The 7,329-nt window shown below is 44.2% G+C and overlaps 1 pseudogene; it reads left to right on the forward strand.

The window, feature by feature from the left end:
• Nucleotides 1-4,637: 4,637 nt before the first annotated feature.
• On the forward strand, nt 4,638-6,510 carry Rpl31-ps6 (ribosomal protein L31, pseudogene 6; annotated as a pseudogene).
• Nucleotides 6,511-7,329: the final 819 nt, after the last annotated feature.

Genomic DNA, 7,329 nt, shown 5'->3' on the forward strand with positions numbered 1-7,329 from the left:
AGAGATCCACTTACCTTCTCCCCCCCCTGAGTGACGAGGTTAGAGGTGTGTGCTACAGTGCCTGACTACATATAAACTTAATTGTTGTGGTGGACTTTTTAGGTATCTCAAATATACTTATCTTTTACCAAATCTGGGGCACCCTTGACCGTTACTTATTTTAAGATTCCTGTCTGTTCCTTTCTTTCTCTTTGCCTCCTATGTTCTAATTACATTTATGTTAGTCTTCTCCCCCCCCCCTCGGAGTTTTTTTGTTTGTTTGTTTGTTTTTTAAGATTTATTTATTTATTTTATGTACAGCATTCTGTATGCATATGTGACTGCAGGCCAGAAGAGGGCACCAGATCCCATTACAGATGGTTGTGAGCCACCATGTGGTTGCTGGGAATTGAACTCAGGACCTCTGGAAGAGCAGACAGTGCTCTTAACCGCTGAGCCATCTCTCCAGCCCTATGTTAGACAGTCTTGATGTTACCTGATTAGTTCCTGAAACCAGGCTGTCCTTTTTCTCCTATTTGTTCTTTGGCTTGGATAATTTGTTATCACTACATCTCCTCTAACTGTTTAATCTGAGCTAGGATAGAAAGAAAAAGCTATGGGGAGATGAGAAGAGAAAGACCTCTGCACCCACACCCTCATCTGGTGGAGAATATTGGCATGGTGGGCTTGTGTGTAAACTCAGCATTCAGAAGGCAGACAGGAGGATTGAAAGTTAATTCAGGGGCCACATGATGATCCTGTGGATAAAGACTCTTCACCAAGTCTGATCACCTGAGTTCACCCCTGGGACCCACATGATTAAAGAAAACCAATTTCTCAAGTTGTTGTTTGCTTTTCATGTGGCATGCATCTCACACACACACACACACACACACACACACACACACACACACACACACACACTGAGAGAGAGAGAGAGAGAGATAGAGAGAGAGAGAGAGAGAGATACACACACACACAATAAATAAAATGTATTTTAAAAAGGAAAAAGAATAAAAAGGAAACTCAACTACATAACACCCCTTTAACCAAGGGTAGCTCCTACTTGGAATCTCACAGCTCAGGATGCTAAGATAAGAATAGCTGGAGTTTAGGGCTAGCCTGAACTGCACTAGACTCTCAAAAAACAACCAAAGAGGGGCTGGTGAGATTGCTCAAAAGGTAAAGGTATTTGCTATCAATCTGATGAATTCCATCCCTGGAACCTATGTAAAGGGTGGAGAGAGCTGACTACTCCCAAGTTGTTCTCTGACCTTCATATGAGCTCCATGATGTGTATGCACCTCCCCCCTCCCCAATGCAGACATACAAACGCACAAATGTGTGCTAGAGAACTGGCTCAATGATTAAAGCACTTGATGATTTTGTAGATGACCTGGGTTTGATTCCCAGCACCCACATGATGGCTTACAACTATCTTCGACTCCAATCCCATGGGATCCAATGCTCTCTGTTGATCACCTTTGGCACCAGGAATGAATATGATCGCATACACACATGCAGGCAAAACACTCATATGCATAAAATGGAGAGTTCAAGGTCACCTTTACCTACAGAGTGAGTTTGAGCCCAGTCGGAGCTACATGAGACCTTGTCTCAAAATAATTGAAAATAAAGCATGATTTGAAAGTCCCAGAATGCAAAAACATCTAAACAAGCATGCTGCCTTTTCTGAGAGATATTGCAAAGAAGAGTATTAAAAAGTAAATGAAGGTAGAGATCTCCGTGAGTTCAAGGTCAGACTGGTCTACATATGGAGTCCCAGCACAACCAGAGATATATAGAGATACCCTGTCTTTAAAAAAACAAGGAGGAAGAGGGGGAGGAAGAGGGGGAAGAGAAGGGCTGTGAATGTAGCTTAATAGAGTGGTAGAGTGCTTGTTAAACATACAGGAAGCCCCAAGTTCGGTTCCCAACACTGCCTAAAACCAGATGTGTTGTCTAATGCCTGTAAGTCCAGCACTTGGGAGGTGGAAGTAGAAGGCTCAAGGCTCAAGGTCACTGTGGGCTTAATGGTATTAGGCCACCATAGGGCAGGGCAGGAAGACCCTGTGCCCTAAGAGAGAAAGAAATATGATTGTTCATCCATTGTAACTAACTTGTATTTCCAGGACATCAAGAATCATCCATAGAATATACAGTTTAAAAAGTAAGAGAGAGAGAGAGAGAAGGAAGAAGGAAAAGAATCATCCATTACTCTCTCTAGAGGGTACCACCTTTCCACTTGCTGAGAGCCTGCTTTCATGGAAGCTTTATTTTCCTCATTCATTTTAGCCTCTGCTTCCAGTCACCCTGTATGGGAGTAGGTTTAAATGCTAAGTCCTCTGGCCACTGTTATTTTTCTCCAAAAAGTAATGTTTCCTTTACTAGACAACTAGTTTCTTTGACTAACCGCATAAACCATAAACTAGGTCCCCTAGTCTTAAGTTTTACTTTGCTGGGAATAGAACCCATGCCAGGCAAGTGCTCTGCCGGGGAGCTACAGCCCCAACTCAGATCTCCATACCCTCCACCATTTTTTTTTCCTGTTAGGTTTGCTTTGGTTTTAAGACAGGGTTTTACTAGGTAGCCCTGGATATCCTGGAACTCACTCTGTAGACCAGGTTTGTTTTGAACTAAGAGAGACCTGTCTGCCTTCGCCTCTTGAATGCTGGAGCTAAAGGCAATCATTAGATCTCAAGCTGTTCAAATATTCAAAAATAAGCTCAAACTGGACTCTAGGAGGGTTTCGGGTGGTTAGATAAAGGCCAGCTTTTCTCAGAAGGATGTGAAGTGAAGGGTTAAAATTTCTAAAAGTTAGTCATGAACAAAGTCCAGACATGCCTGAGAGAATTTGAGACAGGGCTCACCGGCCCCCTATCAGCTCCCAAGGACACTGGCCATCTGGAGCCACCCCCTCCCCTTCCTTCACTCCCTGAGGATGGGTCATCCCCCTGCTGCAGTGAGATGAGTTGCCCTGCCCACATTGCTGAGATGCTAGATTACACGTATGCTTTGTTGATGTAACTCCGTGCCAAAAGTCACTGTGCACCCTTTGTATTAGCCAATTACGTGTATCCACACGAAACCCCTGGTTTTCCCTATATAAGCTCCTGCCTAGAGAGGCTCGGGGCTGGACTCAATCTCCTGTGTGAGATACGTGTCAGCCCGAGATCTCGTAAATAAAACTGCCTCTTGCTGATTACATCAAGACCGGCTTCTCGTGTTTCCTGGGGGTACCTCAACCCGTGACTGGAGCGAGAGTCTCCCCAAGTCTGGGGGTCTTTCAGAAGCTGGTTTCCATCTGCCCAAAGGACTCTTAACCCATTGAGCCATCTCCATAGCCTCCAAAACTTCATTAGATACATAAAAACTCACAGTTGTATTAGATACAAAAAAAAAACAAAAAACAAAAACAAAAACCTTAGTGTCTCTAGATTTTATTTTGTATTCCACTCCTATTAGACAAGATGACTGTAACATCATCTAAGCCATGGTTCCAAACACTGAGCCAAGGGCCTCATGAATGCTTGTGCTTAGCAAGCACTGTACCAGCCCCGAGTTACTGCCTAGCCCACTGCGGCTTTAACCCACCTCACTACATGCTTCCTCTTGGTCCCAGTAAGGACACCTGAGCCTTCACCCGCCTCTGACTTATGGGTGTTGGATTCTAATTATCAGTGCCATCAGTCTGAACCCTGCTCTGCTTTTCAGAGACTGGGGCTTCCATATTTTTAGCCTCTGGCCTTTCTCTAGTCTTAGAATTTGGAAATATTTCAAGGCAAATTATGTTATGTTTCAGAGCTCGTCAAGTCCCCAGTTTTGTCTCTCCAGCGTCCTGAGGTCACTCAGTACAACTGTTTTGTTTGGTGTCCAGGTACATTCTTAGATTCATTCCTAGCTTCTTGCAAGTAAGCCTCATGAAAAAGCTCCTGTAATTATGGGATGACTTTTCTGTGGTTAGTTCCACTGTGCGAGGGTAAGCTGTGGTACTCCTGACTTCAGCATTGGCTGGAAACATACATGCACATAGACTGCACGCATATATGTTACTGCAGTTGTTAGGATCACAGCCTGGGCTCTGGAGATCCCAACAAGGTACACTGGGGCATCCATCCTTAATACCCCAACTAAAGAGACAGTTAATAATGAAAAGGAGGGGGCTGGAGAGATGGCTCAGCGGTTAAGAGCACTGTCTGCTCTTCCAGAGGTCATGAGTTCAATTCCCAGCAACCACATGGTGGCTCACAACCATCTGTAATGGGATCTGATGCCCTCTTCTGGTGTGTCTGAAGACAGCTACAGTGTACTCACATAAAATAAATAAATAAATAAATAAATAAATAAATAAATAAATAAATAAAAAAAATAATGAAAAGGAGATTTATTCAGGGTGGCTACATCGGCAAGAGGAGTGAAGATAACAGGTCCAGTGATTCCCTTGTCGAAAGGCCATTTTCCAGGTTCTGTCCTTCAAATTAGACTGTCCAAAACCTTCATGAGGGAGGCAAATCTTTCAGGCTGACACTAGCACTACAGACTTTCTCCTCCCCCAGCCTAGGGTTCCTAGGGAAGTTTAGTATTTGGGACGCTATTGTTTAAATAATCTGACAATCAAAGGTAAGGGTGCAAGTGTGTGTTATGACTATGTTGTCCCTTTTCAGGATGATCCAGGGCTTGTACATGCTGAGCACAACTTTACCAGCAAGCCATTGTCTCGCCTCTCTCTGAGACTGTTGAGAAAGCATTATTTGTGTGTCTTATCTGTTTCCTGGCCAGAGCACTGGCATATTAGAAGCAACTCCATTCTACTAAAAATAGAACTAGATAAATACTTTTTTCTTCTATTTTTCTTTTTATAAAGAAAGGGCTGCTTGTATCCCAGGCTAGCTTCCAACTATATAACAGAGGTTGACCTTGAATTTCTGATCTTGCTCCAAAGTGACTGGATTACAGGCGACGGCTCGCTAAACCTAATTTATGCAGTGCTAGGATCAACCCCAGGACTTTGGGCATGCTCAACAAGCACTGCTCTCAGGTACGTCTCCAGACCGGAATCTCTACTGTTGTCTCTTTAGACCACAGTATTCAGGTTGTTTCTTAACAACGTTAAACATTATCTATCCCTTTCCGACTTGGGCCCGGCAGAATGGCTCCCAAAAAGAAGGGTGGTGAGAAGAAAGGCCGTTCTGCCATCAACAAGGTGGTGACCCAAGAATACACAGACAACATTCACAAGCGCATCCATGGAGTGGGCTTCAAGAAGCGTGCTCCTCGGGCACTCAAAGAAACTCGGAAATTGGCCATGAAGGAGATGGGGACTCCAGATGTGCGCATCAACACCAGGCTCAATAAAACGGTCTGAAGCAAGGGGATAAGGAATGTTCTGTATCGCATCTGAGTACGATTGTTCAGAAAGTGTAACAAGGATGAGGATTCACCAAACAAGCTCTACACACTGGAAACTTACGTGCCTGTTACCACATTTGAAAATCTACAGACGGTCAATGTGGATGAGAACTAACTGCTGAATGTCAAATAAAGTTACAGAACTGCCAAAAAAACAAAACATTATCTATCTCTTCTATCTGTCTGCCTGTCTGTCTGACTGTATATATGTCTGTATGTATGTGGGTCAAGGGGGCAAGTACAGCTTATGGGAGTTAGTTTTCTCTTTCCACAACATAGGTCCTGGAGATCTACTCTAACTCAGGTCTTCATGTCTGGCTGCAGGTTGACCTGTTGAGCCATCCTGCTGGCCTGGTGGCTTGTCACTTAAAGGCTCCGTTTAGCCCTTATCTCACTCATAAGTGTCCCAGTCCCTGTAATCTTATTTTTCTGAGTTGTCCAGCTGGTACCTGCTCAGAGAGTTCTGATACAACCTGTTTGTTGCTGCTGCTGCTGCTGCTGCTGCTGCTGCTGCTGCTGCTGCTGCTGCTGCAGTCTCTGTCTTTGGTGGCATCCTGCACACGAACCCCCCTGGGATTGAACACACAACTCCCTTTGTATACAAGGCACATGCTGTGCTATTGTGGTGGTTTGAATATGCTTGGCCCAGGGAGTGGCACTACTAGGAGGTGTGGTCTTGTTGGAGGAAGTGTGTCACTGTGGGGATGGTCTTTGAGAACATTCTCTTAGCTGCCTGAAGAAAGTCTCTACCTTTGGATCAAGATATAGAACTCTCAATTCCTTCTCCAGCATCATGTCTGCCTGGATGCTGCCATTCTTCCTGCCTTGATGATAATGGACTGAACCTCCGGATCTGTAAGCCAACCCCAATTAAATGTTGTCCTTTATAAGAGTTGCCCTGGTCACAGTGTGCTTGCCTTTATAGAACTCAGGCAATAGCTGACTCCTTATGTTGCTGGCTTAGAATAAAGGGCACAGCTCAGAAGCTGGGTGTGTTGACTCACCCAGCACCCAGAAAGCTGAGGCAGGAAAATTACCATGATTTTGAAGCCAGTCTGAACTAACACAGTGAGTTTCAAGCTGGCTTGGGCTACAGAGACTCTGTCATAAAACAAAACAAAATACAACACAACTCAGTCCGTGGTGGGGTGAGGCTGGTGCCTTTCACTTCAGTTGCTCTCTAACTTATCCTTTACGGCTTTTGAGGGGGTTCCATCACGTGTGAATGACTGACTAATTATTGGTGGTCGGTGACTGGCTTCATCCTCCTTTCCTCCTCAGAGGTCTGGGTAGAGCTTATAGCTCTAACCCTCTAATCACTGAAGTTCCTCAAGCAGCCAGCCCCTCAAAGCAACTTAGGAGTCCCCAGATACCCACAACTCGGTGGCATCCAAAACGACACCACTTTGAATATTCTAAGGCTTTTAGGAACTACGTGTCAGGAAACAGGCAGAGACAAATTTATTTTTTGGACTCTTCCCTATATCACAAGTGTCTATAAAATATGCAGTGTCAAGGATTTGAAATAAATGACTGAAGTAGCATTGTAGCATTTTTTTCTCTTTGTAAACTGGTTCTGATTGTTGTCGTATTGGCTATCAGAAGGCTCTAAATAAAGCTGGTGTGGTAGTGCATGCCTGTCATCACAACACTCATGAGGCTGAGGCAGGAGGATCTTGAGCTCAAGGCCAGTTTGTACTACATAGAAAGATTTGTCTTTAACAAAAGGCGAAGAGGTTACATCAACAGATATAGATTGTCAAGTAGAAGGGAGACAAGAAACTCAAGTGGCTTTGGGACCATAATGGAGATTGTGGTGTATTCCTTCTGGTTTCTGTGAGCACTGCACACACGTGGTGCACAGACATACATGCAGGCCAAACACTCATGCACATAGAATAAAATTAAATCTCAAAAACATCAAAAAGAACCCAGAAATAT

Source organism: Rattus norvegicus, chromosome 1 (assembly GCF_036323735.1).
Source record: "Rattus norvegicus strain BN/NHsdMcwi chromosome 1, GRCr8, whole genome shotgun sequence".
Taxonomy (NCBI): Eukaryota; Metazoa; Chordata; class Mammalia; order Rodentia; family Muridae; genus Rattus; species Rattus norvegicus.